Source organism: Rissa tridactyla, chromosome 2, assembly GCF_028500815.1.
Source record: "Rissa tridactyla isolate bRisTri1 chromosome 2, bRisTri1.patW.cur.20221130, whole genome shotgun sequence".
Taxonomy (NCBI): Eukaryota; Metazoa; Chordata; class Aves; order Charadriiformes; family Laridae; genus Rissa; species Rissa tridactyla.
The window spans coordinates 108,783,528-108,803,281 of record NC_071467.1 but is presented as its reverse complement, the minus strand read 5'-3'; the positions used below and the strand labels follow the sequence as shown (position 1 = coordinate 108,803,281).

At 45.2% G+C, this 19,754-nt stretch overlaps 1 protein-coding gene across 1 annotated transcript in view; it reads left to right on the top strand.

The window, feature by feature from the left end:
* The window catches only part of CNTNAP2 (contactin associated protein 2), a 1,192,916-nt gene that overhangs the window by 246,644 nt on the left and 926,518 nt on the right, over positions 1–19,754 (top strand). The window lies entirely within an intron of this gene.

The window sequence follows — 19,754 nt, the reverse complement described above, 5'->3', positions numbered from 1 at the left end:
CTTGCATGGTACAGATGACTTATGATCTGAAGCTTCAGAGGAAAAAACCCAGCTCTTTCAAAATGTAGTCCTTCTTACAAATACTGGCAAAAAAAAAAAAAAGAAGGAAAATTTAAAAATCTGCTGTCATTGTATATTTTATATCGTCATATTATGATGGAATTTTTGCTTCCATGTTTTACAAAACAGGTCCAACATTAGGATTCCTGATCCTCTCTGTCTTCATTTTCACAGTATGAATTAACTGAGCAGGTATGCTGTATTTACCAGTCATTCCTTTTCAGAAATTCCTGCAAGTACGCGCTTAATAGTGGGTAATATAATCAGGAGTCAGACTCTAAGACAGCTATAGTGAGAGAAGAGTTTTTGTGGTCTGTTGTTATATGTTTTCTATGGTAATGGGATTTTCTAGCAAAGATCAATATTTTTCATTTCTACAAGTGAGAAATTTTTATGCAGTGGCACTAGTCTGTACCTTTTGTCATTGGTTTTTAAGAACAGCTTTTAAAAATTCCAATAGATTTGTAAATGAAACATAGAGTTTGAAGATCTGTTCATCTTTCAGGCCTTTACTTCCAAAACAAAACAAGAAATCCTATTAAACTCTAGTAGAACTTCTCCACAATTGAAACACTTGAGGATAATTTTTACTGTGACTGTATCACATTAATATGTAGCTTTGGACTTGTTTAGCTTATCAAGCTTCTTTGAAAGAAACTTGTATAAAAATGTTTGATACAGGCAGCCTTAGGAACAAATTTGAAAATGTTGTTTGCTAACTGCTCACAGACATCCCAGTCAAAGCCTTTAGTATAAAATCATTTTAAAAATAAAAGTAGAACTGGATGGTCACTTTTTGAGGAAAACAAACTGTCTGCATGAAGAGAGGTACAGGTATATGATACTTATTCTGATTTTGCTGTTAACTCAGCTGGTGTCAAGGGTGAAGAATTAAGCTCATGTTGAGATCAGGCTTGTATTTGCAGTGGGAATTAGGAAAATAAGCTAGAAAATAATTATTCTGTGATAATATCTTTAGTGTGACTTGCAAATGGCTGTGGGAGGGATGAGAGGGTGAGTGATTGCCCCTTGTCCTCCCTCCTCTAGGGAGGGGCTTATGGAGGAACAAATGAGCAAAAGCCTTTGCAGGAACTTGAGCAGTTCCCAGACATAGAGCAGAAGGGAATGAAATGAGAGGGGAAACTCTCCTCTTCCCTTTCTATGCTTTTGGGCACTATGTGGCTCAGCATTAGCAGCAATTTGAGAAGGTGCCTTTTCCACCCCCAAGTGACACTATTCAGTGGATTGCTGTTACTTTTTCTCTGTGCAAAGTATAGAAGCTATTGAATAAGTAGAAAATAAAATACTTGCTTGTCAAAAATGTGCAGGATCAGAATTTATACATACTTCATACAGTGAGCTACAAATACAGGCTGTCACTGGTAGGGTGTTTTCCAGTTAAGTTCTTTAGCCCTCTTCGTATCTGTCAAGAGCTTTTGCAGTGGCAATGAGATGTCAAGGGGGTCTGAGCTGAAACATCATATCTCATAAAGAAAAATCTTACAAAAGGAAAAGAATGGGCATTTGCTCTGAAATTACAGCAATATTTTGTTACCACAGTTGTCATTGTTATGTCAGTCAGCTTCAGGTTAGGCATTTGGTCTTAGATAACCTGTCAACAGATGTAAGCACTTTACTGCTACCCTTCTGAGATAAGGTGTAAAATTGTTGTGTGTCATGACAACAACTACAAGTGATGTCTCGAATGCATACATTAAAGAGATATGCTTGAACGATTTATTTTTTTAAAATCTTTTCCGTCCAAAATATTTCTATTTTTTCATATGAAAATGGAAAAGAAATAGGGTGTGCTTCTGTTGAATTCCTTAGATGCATACTTTGATGGAGAAATTTCTTTTTATTCATTGAGGGAAACTGGCAAAATGTTAAACTTAACGGAAAATAAACTGAAAACTTGCTTCTATTCAAAGAATTAAAAGTGTAGTGGGGCACTTCCATTATAGGACCTTCTTTTCAGGGCCTCATCCTTACTCCTAAATTCAATATGATTTGTTCTGGAAAAAATTTTGTTCATGTTTTGGATTATTCTACCATGCAACATGTTATTTTGATATGCTAAAACGACATAGCTGCTTTCATGTTCTGGAGGAGCTCAGAACTGTTTTATTAAATAACTTAAAAGTTCTGTGGACCTTAAACCTTGTTGAGGTGAAACACCTTTTACATACTTGAAAAAGAGGTGAGGAACAATGAAATTCTTGCCTTAGTTCTTGCTCAGACTTCTCTTGAAAGAGAACATACAGACGTTCCTGTTGCATGTTTTTTTAAATCTTAATTTCTAACGTTGCATCTGTATAACTTGTTATAGTTTTAGCTTTCATTAGAACTTTTTTCAGATTTGGTAATATATTCTTTTGGCTCATAATCCTAATTTACATAGGAACTGATGTTGTCATTTTTTGCCAAGGCTCACCTTCACTGACTTCTGGAGTGGTTGTTTCCTGAATAGCACGATTAAAACCTCCAACACAAACTCCACTGGATCCTAGATTTTCAAGATCTTATGCACTTTCTTCAATGTGCAAGCAAGCTTTCAATGTTCATAAAGATGTTTTACAAGGGAAATGAACAGTAAAAATATGTTAATTGAAATTATTATGATCCTCAGAGTTAGACTATGCAGATTGTAATGTTCTTGTGTAACTGTAACTCCCATTGCATGTGTATTCTCAGACATGAAACTTAGCAGTATATAACTAAAACTATGTGGGTTATGCAAAAGGAAAAAAAAGAAAAGTGACTGTGTGAGGTACAGCTTTAAATTTTTTACTTTAATATGTACATGTTTCCACTTTAACTCTGAAATAATGCTGCAGTGTTTAAATTATTTTTATGTAGATACTCTATCCCTTTGGCTCAAGCAAAGATCAGCCAGAGTATCCAGAGTTTAACCCAGTTTTAATCAAAACGTACCTAAGACCTGTTAATTCTTAAAACTCATGATCTGAACTTCTGGATTGCTTATAAGTAAGTGTGTGTTTGATCACTACCGCTCAAAAATTAATCATGCATAGCACAGGTGTATGTCCAGCATAGAAAGTGTATGTACATATATGCATGCTTGTTTGTGTGTTGTTTATAAGAAGCAGAAGAGTTTACTTCATTGGGCAACAATTCCAGGCGTACCCTCTCTTGTTCCTGGGGACTGTGGGAATGTTTGTGGCAGGTTAATTGTATACATCTTTCCACCGGGATATTACTTGATTTCCCCTGAGATTCTGTGAAGATGTTTCAATCCATGTTACTTTTGCAGGTGAAAGAAGAATAAAAAAGGACACATCAACACTGAGTATTTGGGGCCTAAACCTAAGTCTCTGGTGTTTTCTTTTGTATCAGACAAAACTTCTATTGTCTTTCACGTAAACTTAGACTGTGCGATGTTTAGAGAATTTTTTCTCACATAAGAATATCTGGTAGGATGAGGGAATACACTCCTGCAAATTCTGCTGTTAGAGTTGGGGATTTCTTTGCCTTCTTTGCCTCTTTTGTGCTTTATTGCTAACAAGGTTACTGCTTTCCTCAAAATCCACCGCTTAGATAAGGAACAGTACCTGCGGCTCTGAAATCACAAGTGATGAGTATACATGAAGGTTAAAATCCAAAGGGACAGTGAGAAGAAAAGACCACAGTACCAGAGACATTGCTTTATATCTCTGAGTTTCCTCGCCAGTGCTGCTGGTTTTTCTCTCCCAACTTCTAAAGAGAATAAGTAGCACAAGTCAGAAGCTTAACCTCTTTATGTTTGTTCACTCATCTGTAAAATAGAGAATATTGCATGTGTAATACTGCTTTTATGATGAATATGTTAATGCCTAGAAAGCTTTTTAAGTATGTAAAACACTATGTAAATGTGAAATATTAGCATACCTTTCTACTTTAACAAGAGGGGGAGATGCTGCAAGAGTTCATATGCTGCTCTTGAAGTAGTGCAACCCAGGCCAAAGTGTCTTTGAGAACAGTGTCCTGAGAAAATCTGTGAAGTAGCAAATACCTTATACTCCAACTGACTTCAACACACTGATAACTAAGTCCTGTGAGACAGGCTATTAATATGGTTTCTTTCTCCTCCCTTATTCACTTTGGGACTGGTTTTGTAATGTCCTGGACATACAGGCTGGATGAAGAGCCTCACACTATTGTTTGAATTGCAGAGTTCCTAGGTATATCTATCATCCATGGTAAAAACAAAACACCGCAAACTACACCACCTTCCTTATCTCATCCCACCTACCCCTAAACAAATTAAAGCTCTTGTTTGCTGGAGGGAGGGAACAGGAAGTCTCAGCTGTCTTGTTCACTTTAAGATGTACTAATATCATAAAAATATGTTTGCAGTATCTCAAGGCAGGCGGTCAAAATAATTGGTCTAGTGTTTGATCTAGTACTTAGTGAGAAAGCTGCCTGAGAGGTGCGCAGAGACAAGAGGATGCAGAAGGCATGGAACCTTTGCGTTACTTCCATTCAGAAGCTCTCCATCTTCTGGAGAGCACAGTTAGGCCTTAAATATTGTAATGATACAGTTTGTGCTGGTGGAGAACTGTGGCCCTCAACAGTGTTTTGGTATTTCCTTGTTAATAACGTAACAGGTATCTTTCTGTTTAGAAGGGGGTTTAAAGTCTGCAATACCAGTTGTCTTGTTTGGATCTCACATGTTTCTATTCAATAAATTAAAATCCCTTATACTTCTAGAGGGTACGATAATGAAAAAAATTTACTTTGGTAGCTGGCATGAGCAAGGTTTGTTTGTTTGGGTTTTTTTCCTCTTTTTTAATTAAAGAATTGAACCCTTTTGTTCTAGGCAGCTTCTGTGTAGCCATAAAATGTGCGGTGTCAGAAAAAGGACACTGGAAGGCCATTCAGATAAGTACCAGTACAATTGCAATTTTCATGCCTCTCTGCACACCTGTGATACTGTTTATCAAGGTTCTTTTAAAGTTTCATGCTGTGGAAAAAACCCAAAAAATGTTAAATCACTTGCTATTTTCACCTAAATGTGGTTTATATTTCTATTTTTTTGGAGCAGCAATTTGGACCTGAAAAAGTGTGCATTGTCGTTGACAACCCCGCATTTCCCATTTTTATAAATAGTGAAACACTTCAGGAAGCACTGAATAGTTGGTTTTCTTTGCCTGTGATATTACTTAATGAATCCTTCTCATACATGCAAAGTTTTAATAATACTAAACTGTAGTTAAAACTGGCCTGAAATGCTTTAAAACGCCACCTAAGAAGCCTTAGTAATGAAAAATGCTGAGCTACTCCTTTGCAGAAGACTATATGGGGGATAGAGTCCCATCCAATGGTTGGCTCAAATGATTTCAGACTCTCTTTTTTAAATTCATTCATCCTTCTTTTTAGTTATGTAGCAGTGGAACTATGTTAACGTAGTGATACTAGTTTCTGATCTTGGACCACATAAATGTAAGATTTTACATTGTTTAGGTGACATTCCCGACATTCCAGGAGAGTGTTAGGTGCTCCTGTAGTGGTTCCCTCTAGCCCTGTGATGCTTGAAAACATGAAAAAAGAAAAAGCCTAATTCTTGTACTCGTTCAGTTTAAAAGTAATAGCACCTTTGGTATTACTGGATAAGAAAAGCAGAAGTTGTTCCAGGGACTCTGCTTTATTTACTTGTTTTTTGGTTTTTTTTTTCAACAATGGTAGAATTCCATTTTAAGTCAGTGAAGTTGCAAAATGAGGGGAAAAACTGAATCAGAACTCAGGCTTATGGTATGCTGGGATGTTTGTGCAGAATGCTGTACTTACTTCTTTGAGTCTGGGGCAAAATTGTTCTCACTTCAGAAGCATAAGGTGGAAGACAGTGAAATAGACAGTCTCTGTTTCAGTCTCTGAGACTGAAATAAAATGGAGTATACATACACAGCCTGGCAAAAGATTGCTTGTTTTGACGAAAAAGCAAGTTGATAGTGGGATTCAGTTCAATCCCCTGTATAGCATCTTACCTGATTATTAAAGTGGGGTTTTTGATAATAAAGAAGCCTAGAATTTTAAAAACGAACAAAGCCAGACTATTCCAAAGTTGAATATGTTATCATTATCTTCATGTTAACCAGAGTAATAAATTAATAATTGAATTTTGATATTATCTCTGTGGAAGGTAAACTTAATAATATAGTAGAAGACAAGGTGATTATTTCTAAAGAAAAAACTTTAATCCCAAGACTGTTTTGTTCACGTAATACCATAGTAGTCAGTAATTGGTATGGGGTGATTTCACATAAATGGTCAACTATAAAAAAAATAAACTTTCTTGATTAATTAAGATTTTGAAGTGTGATGCATTTTTGCATCAACTCTAGCAATAATATCTTGATTGTATGCTACTGGCTGGGACTATTACTATTAATGATTTATTTTAACCATCTTTTTTCTGAAACAAAAACTTAATAAAACATATTAATGCTGCTATGGTTTTATTTCAGAACCTTTTCATTATTTTAGATCTATTATCTTTTTAATGTCATTTTATATCCTTTATAGTTCTAAAGCTTACTTGGGTTTTACACAATATATTAAAGACGAATACTGGTCTTGTAAAATCAAGACAAAATCAAGAATGACCGTAATAACATTAGTCCCACTCTAATCTTGCACTTAGAATTAGTAACTTTTTTTTTTAAATACCCTAGCTGAGTTTTACCATTTTAGACTTACTGTTGGTAAATTTTATGTGTAGAAAAATTGAAGATGCCTGAAAGAACAAATTAACTTGCCCTCAATGGAAGATAGATCACACGATTCTTTTTATTCATTTTCATACAAAACCCCTAATTTTATGAAGTATGTATGCATACATACACCTTTACTACCTGTTTTCAGCACTAATGAGCTGCAAGCCTCTACAAATGTTGTATAATTTGGTTATTCTAATAGAAATTAATATTTCAATGTAAGGATATATGACTGGATATGTTTTAATTTACGATTACATACTTTAATCTTTTTGTATTTGATAAATGTGTTGTGTGACTCTGTTGCATTTACCTAAACAGAGGTAACCTTATAGCATAGTACAGATCTTATTTGTTGAACAACAGTCTATATATTTTGCCTGTTGTCTTCCTGTTCCGTTATTTTTGCCAGGTATGATTTTCACTGAACATTACAGCAAATTCCGAGGGTTTAAATTCTAGGTTCTTTTGTTTGAAGCACTTTTTTGTAAATGACTAATTAAAACTGAGTGTCTCTTTCTGAAGACTTAATTATGTCAACAGAAAATATTAGGTTTAGTTATTAACAGATAACTGGATATGGTTCTGGGGCTGAGGTTACACAGAAGCATTGACTACATTAATGTTTCTTTTTCATGTTACAGTTATCTTAATTTATTCATATGCTCCTCTCACTTGATATTTTCAATATTGCAAACCTACCTAAATGAATTTTGGTTTGGATTTAAAGCTATAATGGATAAATACAAGAAAATAAGTCATCTTCCAAAAAATGCTTCCTAGAAAGCGAATGAAAGAGCCGAGAAATTAAATTTAAGCCATAAAATAGTATCTAAATGAGAATTATTTTCGTGGGGCTACTAACTGAATATGAATGTCACTTTAATTAGTATTTTCTCGTGAACACTTTTTGCAGATTTTTTGAGATCATGTTTGAATCAAATTCAGTTTTGCATTGCTTATGTACACGGTTTATCTTCTTCTAAGGCATTTTTTTAACATTCTGCTACAGCTTGGAGCATAGATCTAAGGAAAAAAGGTTTCAATGCCGAGAATGTGAAAAACAAATTTTAATTATCAGTTTTGAAGGTTTGATGATCTTATTCTCTACAAATTGTTAGTCAAGGAAAGAGAATCTGGATACAGAAGCGTAAAAGCTTTTGTGTGTTTACTAACCATGATATTAAAGTGCATGAGTACACAGTTTGTTAGGGCTAATGGGAGATAATCAGGTTCATCCCTCCAGATCAGTGTATCTGGATCCTTTGGTGCTCATGCATACATTTTGTAGATGACAATGCTGGAATACATCAGTTGCCAGTGTAGTATGATTGGATACATCATAGTCAGAGTTTCAGTGTTGTATATTGTGAAGTAATGAAGGTTTGTAATTGTGCCTGTGTGCAGTGGGAAGAGGAATGGTCTTCCAGAATAGCAGTGCCTGGTGTTTGGAAAGAAAGTTGCTTTAGGGTTTAGTCTTTACTTCATGAAAGCTCTGGACACGTAGTGTTTGGTGCATGATGACTCTGACCTCAGGCATTTAAAACTCTACAGTGGGGATTCTTTAGGTGCTTGTCTATGAAGTAAGCCTGAAGCAGTTTTGGATGGGCCAGTTGGGGTGGTACAGCCCAGCACTGAAAACTGGAGGGAGTTAACTTGTGTGGTTTTGTGTCGCTTTTTAAATAGAAATCTTACTGTGTTGTAAAGGTTTTATATTTGGCTGGTTACTAACAACTGTGGTTGTATTAATGTATGTAATTTGTTACCTAATTTGAGTTCATGCAGGTCTTTGCTAAAAGGAAAAGAAGTAAGGAACTTCCTAGCAGCCAACTACCAACAGCAACTTCAGTTGAACTTTTATTTTCACAGAAAACAGTTGTGAAATTGAAGCTGAAAGATTTTCAGGTTTCAGGAAACATAAGAATTTCTACAGAAACTGTAAAAGGAACTGAATAAGCAATAGAATTCAAAGCCTATAACAAGTTTAAGAACATGGAAAAGGGAGCAATATAAGGTAATTTATGCCCCAGTTTGGTTTAATATATTCAACTGAATTTGATACTATCTTCACAAGAACCAGTACATTTTCTATTAAAAACAGAACTCTTTTATTGAAACTGATTATTTTACTTTCAACTCTCTGCTTATTAAAGCTAAGGACCAGTTTCCCTGAAGATATTTGCATCTATTAGCAGAGGAAATATATGTACTACTAGAAAATACTTAACCTAGGACGAATTGGTGACAGCAGGATATTGAGCAGTTAAGTCTGTGTTCCAGAGAGGATGTAAGGGAAAACCCAGATAAATATAACAGATACTTAGGCTGTCTAATCGAGCTGCTTTGACATTTTGTTTTCTGAAGAAAATACATACATATATAAAAACTTTTGGGATTTGACTCTGAATACTTTTTGGCTGTAGAATGCTTTCTGAAGAAAATTCAAAGCTTTTTATGGAAAGTAGGAGAAACAGTGTTATATTTTCCCACATGAAATTTGCTATTTTCATCAATGGGTTACCCTAGTGAATAGATGGGAAGGATCAGGCACCAAGTAAACTGACAGTTTAACGACAGACTACAGACCAACAAGAAAAAAAAGGTCATTCTGAACATTTACACTTAATTTCTGCTCTTCCTTAAATCAGCGTCATAAATCTCTCCCTTGCTTGTGTCCTCCATTTTTAGTGTGATCAGTCTCAGTGTAAATGTAGCTGCAGTATATTTAATCAATTGTATTTCATACCGTATCATTAAAATTTTTAAATGCGGTTTTCAGTACTGACCTTTGTTTTGCAATGGTTAATTTCTTTATATATTTTGAACATTTTTTTTTGTGTCGACTAGTGTTGAAACTGGCCAGTGTGTCAGACAACAAGAAAGGCTTTTTTCAGTATACTAATAGCAAGAGGAGGTCCAAGGAAAACATCAGACTCACGCTTGTTGCAGATGATCACCTGACAAATAGGGATGAAGAAAAAGCAGAGGCATTAAATGCCTTTTTTTCTTCAGTCTTTATTAATACTGGTAGACCTTAAACTGTCCGATCATCTGAGTCGGATGACCGCGAATGGGAACAGTGATTTCAACCTGGTCTAGCGGGAGGTGTCCCTGCCCATGGCAGGTGCGTTGGAACTAGATAATCTTTAAGGTCTCTTCCAACCCAAACTAGTCTATGATTCTATGATTTGTAGACACTGAAACTGTAAGGCACCAGTTGTATCAGTTTAAGTCCATGGGGCCTGATGGGATTCATCCCAGAGTACTGACGGAGCAGTAGGTGTGCCCGTCTCTGCCCCTGTCTCCTGCGTGGCCCTGGGACTTGCAGTGCAGAGAGCTGCTCTCCTGGATGACCTAGGTCAGGGCTTGTCATGCAAAACCCTAGGCATAGCGTAGCGTAACTGATTCTTTTGTCCATTCTTTTACAAGGTTCAAGTCAGGATACAGGAAGGTTTTTTTTTTTTTTATTTTTTTGATTTTTTATTTTTTTTTATTTTTTTATTTTTTTTGAATCAAGTTTAGCTTGATAAAACATCCCTCCCTCCCTCCCCTTCCCCTCCCCTCCCCTACCCCCTCCCCCCTCCCTCGCTCCTCCCCCCTCCCGCCTCATTCTCCCTCCTCCCCTCCCTCCCCCCTCCCCCCCCTCCCTCTCTCCTCCAGCCCCGATAGCAGAAGACAGAGAAGCGCAGCAAGCGATCTCCGAAAGCCTGAGAAAGAAAAAAGCAGAACGCCTCCCCGCCTCATTCTCCCCTCCCTCCCCCTCCCCTCCCTCCCTCCCCTCCCCCTCCCCCTCCCTCCCTCTCGCCTCCCTCCCACCTCCCCCCTCATTCTCCCTCTCCCTCCCCCCTCCCCCCTCATTCTCCCTCTCCCTCCCCCCTCCCCCCTCCCCCTCTCCTCCCCCTCCCCCCCTCCCCCTCCCTCCCCTCCCCCTCTCCTCCCCTCCTCCCCGCCCTCCCTCTCTCCCGCCCCGACCCCCTCCCCCCCTCCCCTCCCTCCCTCTCCCCTCTCCCTCCACCCTCCCCCCTCATCCTCTCCCTCCCCCTCCCCCCTCCCTCTCCCCTCTCCCTCCCCCTCCACCTCTCCCTCTCCCCCCCTCCCCCCCTCATTCTCACCCTCCTCCCCTCCCCCCATCCCCCCTCATCCTCCCTCCCCCCTCCCCCCTCTCCTCTCCCCTCCCTCCCCTCCCTCCCCTCATCTCCCTCTCCCTCCCCCCTCCCTCCCCTCCCCCCTCCCCCCTCCGTCTCCCCTCCCCCCTCCCGCCTCATTCTCCCCTCCTCCCCCCTCCCCCCTCCCTCTCTCCTCCCCTACCCCCTCCCCCTCCCTCTCCCCTCCTCTCCCTCTCCCCCCCTCCCCACTCATTCTCCCTCTCCCTCCCCCCTCCCCCCTCATTCTCCCTCTCCCTCCCCCCTCCCCCCTCCCTCTCCCCTCTCCCTCCCCTCTCCCTCCCTCCCTCCCCCTCCCCTCCCTCTCTCCTCCCCTCCCCCCTCCCCCCTCCCTCTCCCCTCCTCTCCCCTCTCCCTCCCCCCTCCCCACTCATTCTCCCTCTCCCTCCCCCCTCCCCCCTCATTCTCCCTCTCCCTCCCCCCTCCCCCCTCCCCCTCTCCTCCCCTCCCCCCTCCCCCCTCATTCTCCCTCTCCCTCCCCCCTCCCTCTCTCCTCCCCTCCCCCCTCCCCCCTCCCTCTCCCCTCTCCCTCCCCCTCCCCCCTCCATCTCCCCCTCCCTCTCCCCTCCCCCCTCCCCGCTCCCTCTCCCCTCTCCCTCCCCCCTCCCCCTCCCTCTCCCCCCTCCCTCTCCCCTCCCCCCTCCCCCCCTCCCCTCCCCTCCCCCCTCCCCCCTTCCCTCCTCCCTATCTCCTCCCCTCCCCCCTCCCCCCTCCCTCTCTCCTCCCCTCCCCCCTACCCCCCTTCCCTCCTCCCTATCTCCTCCCCTCCCCCCTCCCCCCTCCCTCTCTCCTCCCCTCCCCCTCCCCCCTCCCTCTCCCCTCTCCCTCCCCCCTCCCCCCTCCCTCTCCCCTCTCTCTCCCCTCTCCCTCCCCCCTCCCCCCTCATTCTCTCCTCTCCCTCCCCCCTCCCCTCCCCCCTCCCCCCTCCCTCTCACCTCCCTCTCCCCTCCCCTCCTCTCCCCTCTCCCTCCCCCCTCCCCCCTCATTCTCTCCTCTCCCTCCCCCCTCCCTCCCCTCCCCCCTCCCCCCTCCCTCTCACCTCTCTCTCCCCTCCCCCCTCCCCCCCTCCCCTCCTCCCCCCTCATTCTCCCTCTCCCTCCCCCCTCCCCCCTCATTCTCCCTCTCCCTCCCCCCTCCCCCCTCATTCTCCCTCTCCCTCCCCCCTCCCCCCTCATTCTCCCCTCTCCCTCCCCCCTCCCCCCTCATTCTCCCCTCTCCCTCCCCCCTCCCCTCCCCCCTCCCCCCTCCCTCTCCCCTCCCTCTCCCCTCCCCCCTCCCCCTCCCTCTCCCCTCCCTCTCCCCTCCCCCCTCCCCCCTCCTTCTCCCCTCCCCTCCCCTCTCCCTCCCCCCTCCCTCTCCCCTCCCTTTTCCCTCTCCCTCCCCTCTCCCTCCGCCCCCCCGGGGGCCACGCTGGGAGTCTAGAAAGCTTCCTCCCCCAGGATGCGGGGCACAAGGGCCACCTTCGTGGAGCAGGAGCAGGAGGCTCCTGGCCAAGGGCCCAAAGGAGCCCTGACAAGTGGCCATGCTCAATGCTGCAGAGGAAGGCAAAAAACCCCCGGGGACATTTGCTAGCCCACCCTGGGGGAAAAAAAAGCCTTCCTCCCCCCAGCTGCAGGGCACGAGAGGCCATCTTCGTGGTGCATGAGCAGCAGGCAGTAACCTGGCCAATATGGAGCAGAGGGGCCTGACAAGTGGCCATGCTCAATGCTGCAGAGGAAGGCAAAAAACCCCCGGGGAGCAGTGCCAATCTGCCCCGGGGGAAAATTCCTTCCTGACCCCAGCGCTGGCGATCGGCTGTTCCCTGAGCATGTCAGCAAGACCTGCCTCCTCGTCCCGCAGGCTGGTCACGCCTCCCAGGAGGCACATCCTGCCATCTCAGGGGCAGTGACCAAAGGCCCCCGGCCTGATCGACCTTGGGGGCAAGAATCCTTCCTGTGCCTGGCAGGACACCAATGGGTGCTCCAAAGCACTGGGATCCCTGACAACATCTCTGCATCCCATTTCTTACGGCTGCTGCCCCTGGCACCGCAAGGGATGAGGATGGAGAGCTCTGCAGCGATCCTCAAGAAGTATTCCCTTGGTCTTGCCACTGCTCATCCGGCTGAAAAGGATTTCCATCCCTCAGATGAGCTTTGAGAGTGGCCCTGCTGAGAACCTCCAGCAGCCTCTTCTAACCTCTGGTCTTCTTTCCTCAGCCCCCTCCAAGCAATTCCATGGGATCCTCAAGGACTTCCTCTCAGATGTCTTTGGGCTGCCCCAGGCCATCTCTGGCAGTGGGCACAGGAGGATGCTCCCTTTTATCCTGCCCTGGGACATTGTGACTGCTGCGTTGCCGGGTGGTGGCACTGTGACATGGGGGTGACGGGGCCCCTGCTGTGCGGCCCCACCCATCCCCCCTCCACCCAGCATCCTTCGGAGGAAGGCCTTTGGGGTGCTGGCCCCAGGCAGTCCCTGTGCCCAGGAGGCCCAGGGGGCTGTCGCTGCCCTTTGTGGCCATACACTGGGCATGGCTTCTGCTGTTTGGCTCCCAAGGATGGACCTTGAGTTTTGAGTTACACTCGAACTGGTAGCCAGTGCATTTTAAGATCATGTTTTCCTCTTTGCAAAGGATCCCACAAGGCAAATCAATGAGGAAATAGCATGTCCCGAAATAATCAGTTATAGCTGTACTAATTCTGTTCCTGTACTGTGCTGTAACTAGCAACAATCCATACTGTAAGTAACAAATTCATATATAATTGCACTGACTGCCACATCAAAAAGAAAAGGTGACATCTTTTAACCAGTGTCAATGGAAATTTTTGTGAAAGTGTAGGTGTTGATTTTCCTTTTTCTTTAGGAATCCCTTTGTTTTTCATTTCTTTTTAAACTATGGCCATCAGTGGCCATTGATCTTGGTTTTATATTGCATCCCAAATGTTTTCCTATGAACTGCTGTTACACAGCAGGGCACATCAGTGTGATGGTCTTCAGTATAAAGTGGGTGCTGTTTACAGCACTTGGGTGCAACAATTGTGCTCACACCCTCGTGTTCAGGTGGCCAGAAGTTCATTGTAGCATTTGAAACATCTCACTAAACATGTTCCACGTATGCCTTCCTCCTCTAAAGCCCTTTGAGAGCCAAGTTTTAGGCAGCTGATGTAGAAATAAAGACGGAAGCTTTAAAAATGTATTGTCCTTGACCGCCCTTGCCTGGTGCTTTTGGCTGGCCGGGACACAACTTGCCATGGAGGCATTACCCAACGTTTCCTTCCCCTCTTAAAAAGATCCTCCAAAGAGGGCAATTTCACTAGTGAGCAATGTGTTTGACATCATGCAAGTGCTTTTATATATACACAATATCAGCAGAAATCTTTGAAGCGCAATAGTGCTTTGCTTCCTGTAGCTTAGTTTTTGCGACTGCCTGTTTTGCTATTCTGGCTCTGGTGGCTTGTATGATAGAAAAGGCAGCAGGTGCACAGGAACACGTCCTGCCTTTTTTGGTCTGAACTTGTCCCTCTGGTTATTTGTCAGAATGTTTCCCATAGGGATCACCTGTCCTTTTCGTCCATACCTGTTAGAGTGAACTGTTGGAAAAAATAATCCTAAGGGCAATATTCTTTTGGCAGCGTGAGCTAGCGCAAGGTGGAAACTAAATGGGAGGGAGTTAGGCACTTTTAATGTCCAAATTCAGCATCTCAGTACAGAAAACTTTACTTGAAAAGTAAAGACCGGGATCATAAGCAATGACTATTCATTTCCACTGGCTAGATGTGATTTCATGCCCAATCTGTCCACTTCACTGGGAGGTGCAGATGTTTGGTACATCCCTCAAGTGAGCATGAAAGGTCAAATTCATGCTGGTGCGGAGCCACCCACAGCCTCCTTCCCTCCGCAGGACATCCGAATGCCCTGTACTGGTCCCCACAGGCTTGTCAGGTGCTGCGTGAGCAGTGACCACGTGAGCAAACCCTGCGCGTACTCTTTGAAGCTGTTCCTGCCTTTCAGGGATTTGTATTGCCTGGAAAAGAAATATGTTTTTACTCATAATCTTTGGATATTTAGCAAAATATAGTCTTACCTGACTGTGTTAGAAAGTGGGAAGTCATTAGGAACAATTTTAGAAGGGTGCCATCTTGGAGATTACACAACCGATGAAAATAGTGAAACTAAAACTGGTATTTCGTGATTATTTTTTTTTCTCCATTTAAATCAGTTACATGGTACTTCTTGTGCCGTTCTCCAGGCCCTATAGAAATAAGATGTAATGCTGCTTTTCAGTTGCTAAAGTTATCTGAATGCTGGCCTCATGCTTACAACACACTCAGAAAGTTTTCATTTTTCAGAAAAAGATCAAGAACTGCCAAAGAAGTACAAATCTGCTGTTGCAGTTACATGGCCTGAATAAAACTGAAAATAGAAATCAGTCCTCCTGAAAATCTGTGGTCTGGATTTATTTTTTTAGCGTATGTGTGTATCTAAATGTGTAAGAAATACTACGACAGTGAACTGGATATTAAACAGAGGATGATAATTGCCAAGAATTCGTTTTCTAAGAAAAAATCTATGGTATATTAATAAAAAATGAACGTATCCTCATGCAGGTAACCTTACCAAGTCAGTCATCCATAATCCCAGTCATTTCCAACAAAATATCCTTTGAAGTATCTAGTGCGTTGACTGACTTCATGGATGAATGTGATTTTGCCTTTTAAAAAAAAGAAATCTGAAGACTAATCTTCAGGAGCGAGTGCAATTCAGTTCCTAAACTGAGAGTCTGATACGCCTTCCACATTAGAAATGTGAAGTAGAGCTGGCACAGTAGCTAAGATGGCATTTGAGATTGGGAGACCAAGTCAAAGTTGCGATGGCTATTTTTATACTAATAAATTGACAGGGTTAAGGACTGATATCTGTGCCTTAAACCAGATGACATAGCAGGGCCACATCCATGCTACACGATACATGGTTTTAAGGCCCTGAAACATAATAATTATTTTCCGTTTGCTGGGAGGTGGGGGTGTTTGGTTAGGGTTCTGTTTGTTTGTTTGTTTTCTGCCAATTGAAGTTGTTGGTGAAAATGGCTCTAAGATGTATTCCTATAAACAGACCTTACAGCCAAAGATACATTTTCTGCAAGTTCATCTGTCACAGATATGATACAGAATTTCTAAGTTTAAGATCTGCACAGGAAAGATACTGGAGAAGGTATACTCAAGGGTACAATAGGATCACATGGTTGAAATAATTTGCAAAGAAGAAAGGTTCTGTGACACCTTCTCTAGAGATAACTTCATAGTCATAGCCAACATTTGCAAGAGTGTAAATTAAGTGGCCTAAAAAAAATTCCTTTTAGTTGTAGCTGAAGTTACTAGCTATACACTATGTACAATTACTTCTGCAATCAACCGTTATTTAGTTCAGAAAAAGTGGTGTTCAGTGGGGGAAAAAAAGCATGTCTTGCATAACCTGTTTCTTGGATTATTGCATTTACACATTGCTTTGGGAGTCCTCAGGGTGAATACCACAATTTCATAATTATGTAACTTACTGACATCATTATTTGAGGTAATGAAACTACTTCTACAGGGAAAGTATGTTGTTAATCTTTCTAATTTGTATGTTTCTTTGTATTATAAATAGTGAAACACTTCAGGAAGCACTGAATAGTTGGTTTTCTTTGCCTGTGATATTACTTAATGAATCCTTCTCATACATGCAAAGTTTTAATAATACTAAACTGTAGTTAAAACTGGCCTGAAATGCTTTAAAACGCCACCTAAGAAGCCTTAGTAATGAAAAATGCTGAGCTACTCCTTTGCAGAAGACTATATGGGGGATAGAGTCCCATCCAATGGTTGGCTCAAATGATTTCAGACTCTCTTTTTTAAATTCATTCATCCTTCTTTTTAGTTATGTAGCAGTGGAACTATGTTAACGTAGTGATACTAGTTTCTGATCCTGGACCACATAAATGTAAGATTTTACATTGTTTAGGTGACATTCCCGACATTCCAGGAGAGTGTTAGGTGCTCCTGTAGTGGTTCCCTCTAGCCCTGTGATGCTTGAAAACATGAAAAAAGAAAAAGCCTAATTCTTGTACTCGTTCAGTTTAAAAGTAATAGCACCTTTGGTATTACTGGATAAGAAAAGCAGAAGTTGTTCCAGGGACTCTGCTTTATTTACTTGTTTTTGGTTTTTTTTTTCAACAGTGGTAGAATTCCATTTTAAGTCAGTGAAGCTGCAAAATGAGGGGAAAAACTGAATCAGAACTCAGGCTTATGGTATGCTGGGATGTTTGTGCAGAATGCTGTACTTACTTCTTTGAGTCTGGGGCAAAGTTCCCCTGGAACTAGATAATCTTTAAGGTCTCTTCCAACCCAAACTAGTCTATGATTCTATGATTTGTAGACACTGAAACTGTAAGGCACCAGTTGTATCAGTTTAAGTCCATGGGGCCTGATGGGATTCATCCCAGAGTACTGACGGAGCAGTAGGTGTGCCCGTCTCTGCCCCTGTCTCCTGCGTGGCCCTGGGACTTGCAGTGCAGAGAGCTGCTCTCCTGGATGACCTAGGTCAGGGCTTGTCATGCAAAACCCTAGGCATAGGTACTAGCGTAACTATTTTGTCCATTCTTTTACATTCAAATCACAAAGGTTACAAGTGAAACAGGATTTTTTTTTTTTTTGATTTTTTATTTTTATTTTTTTTTTTTTTTTTTTTTTTTGAATCAAGTTTAGCTTGATAAAACATCCCTCCCTCCCTCCCTCCCCTCCCTCCCTCCCCTTCCCCTCCCTTCCTCCCCTCCTCCTCCCCCCTCCTCCTACCCCCTCCCCCCTCCCTCTCCCCTCCCCTCCCTCCCCCTCCCCCTCCCTCTCTCCTCCCCTCCCCCCTCCCTCTCCCCTCCCCCCTCATTCTCCTCTCCCTCCCCCTCCCGCCTCATTCTCCCCTCCCTCCTCCCCCTCCCCCTCCCCTCCCTCTCCTCCCCTCCCCTCCCCTCTCCCCTCTCCCTCTCCCCTCCCCCTCCCTCTCCCCTCCCCTCCCCTCCCCTCCCCCCTCCCCCCCTCCCTCTCCCTCCCTCTCCCCTCCTCTCCCTCTCTCCTCCCCTCCCCCCTCCCCTCCCTCTCCTCCCTCCCCCTCCCCCTCCCTCTCCCCTCCCTCTCCCCTCCCCCCTCCCCCCTCCCCCTCCCTCTCCCTCCCCTCCCCCCTCCCTCTCCCCTCCCTCTCCCTCTCCCTTCCCCCCTACCCCCCCTCTTCTCCCTCCCCTCCCCCTCATTCTCCCACTCCCTCCCCCTCCCTCTCCCTCCCTCTCCCCTCTCCCTCCCCCCTCCCCCCTCCCTCCCCTCCCCTCCCCCTCCCCCTCTCCCCTCTCCCCTCTCCTCCCCTCTCCCTCCCCCTCTCCCCTCCCTGTCTCCTCCCCTCCCCCTCCCCCCTCCCTCTCCCCTCTCCCTCCCCCCTCCCCCCTCATTCTCCCTCCCTCCCCCCTCCCCCCTCCCTCTCCCCTCTCCCTCCCCCTCCCCCCTCCCTCTCCCCTCTCCCTCCCCTCTCCCTCCCCCCTCCCCCCTCCCTCTCCCCTCTCTCTCCCCTCTCCCTCCCCCCCTCCCCCCTCCCTCTCTCCCCTCCCCCCTCCCCCTCCCCCCTCCCCTCCCCCCTACCCCCCCCTTCTCCCCTCCCCCTCCCGCCTCATTCTCCCCTCCCTCCCCCCTCCCCCCTCCCTCTCTCCTCCCCTCCCCCCTCCCCCCTCCCTCTCCCCTCCCTCTCCCCTCCCCCCTCCCCCCTCCGTCTCCCCTCCCTCTCCCCTCCCCCCTCCCCCCTCATTCTCCCCTCCTCTCCCCTCTCCCTCCCCCCTCCCCCTCATTTTCCCTCTCCCTCCCCCCTCCCCCCTCCCTCTCCCCTTTCTCTCCCCTCTCCCTCCCCCCTCCCCCCTCATTCTCCCTGTCCCTCCCCCCTCCCCCCTCATTCTCTCCTCTCCCTCCCCCCTCCCCTCTCTTCCCCCCTCCCCCCTCCCTCTCCCATCCCCCCTCCCTCTCCTCCCTCCCCCCTCCTTCTCCCCTCCCCTCCCCTCTCCCTCCCCCCTCCCTCTCCCCTCCCTTTTCCCTCTCCCTCCCCTCTCCCTCCCCCCCCCTGGGGGCCACGCTGGGAGTCTAGAAAGCTTCCTCCCCCGGATGCGGGGCACAAGGGCCACCTTCGTGGAGCAGGAGCAGCAGGCTCCTGGCCAAGGGCCCAAAGGAGCCCTGACAAGTGGCCATGCTCAATGCTGCAGAGGAAGGCAAAAAACCCCCGGGGACATTTGCTAGCCCACCCTGGGGGAAAAAAAAGCCTTCCTCCCCCCAGCTGCAGGGCACGAGAGGCCATCTTCGTGGTGCATGAGCAGCAGGCAGTGACCTGGCCAATATGGAGCAGAGGGGCCTGACAAGTGGCCATGCTCAATGCTGCAGAGGAAGGCAAAAAACCCCCGGGGAGCAGTGCCAATCTGCCCGGGGGAAAATTCCTTCCTGACCCCAGCGCTGGCGATCGGCTGTTCCCTGAGCATGTCAGCAAGACCTGCCTCCTCGTCCCGCAGGCTGGTCACGCCTCCCAGGAGGCACATCCTGCCATCTCAGGGGCAGTGACCAAAGGCCCCCGGCCTGATCGACCTTGGGGGCAAGAATCCTTCCTGTGCCTGGCAGGACACCAATGGGTGCTCCAAAGCACTGGGATCCCTGACAACATCTCTGCATCCCATTTCTTACGGCTGCTGCCCCTGGCACCGCAAGGGATGAGGATGGAGAGCTCTGCAGCGATCCTCAAGAAGTATTCCCTTGGTCTTGCCACTGCTCATCCGGCTGAAAAGGATTTC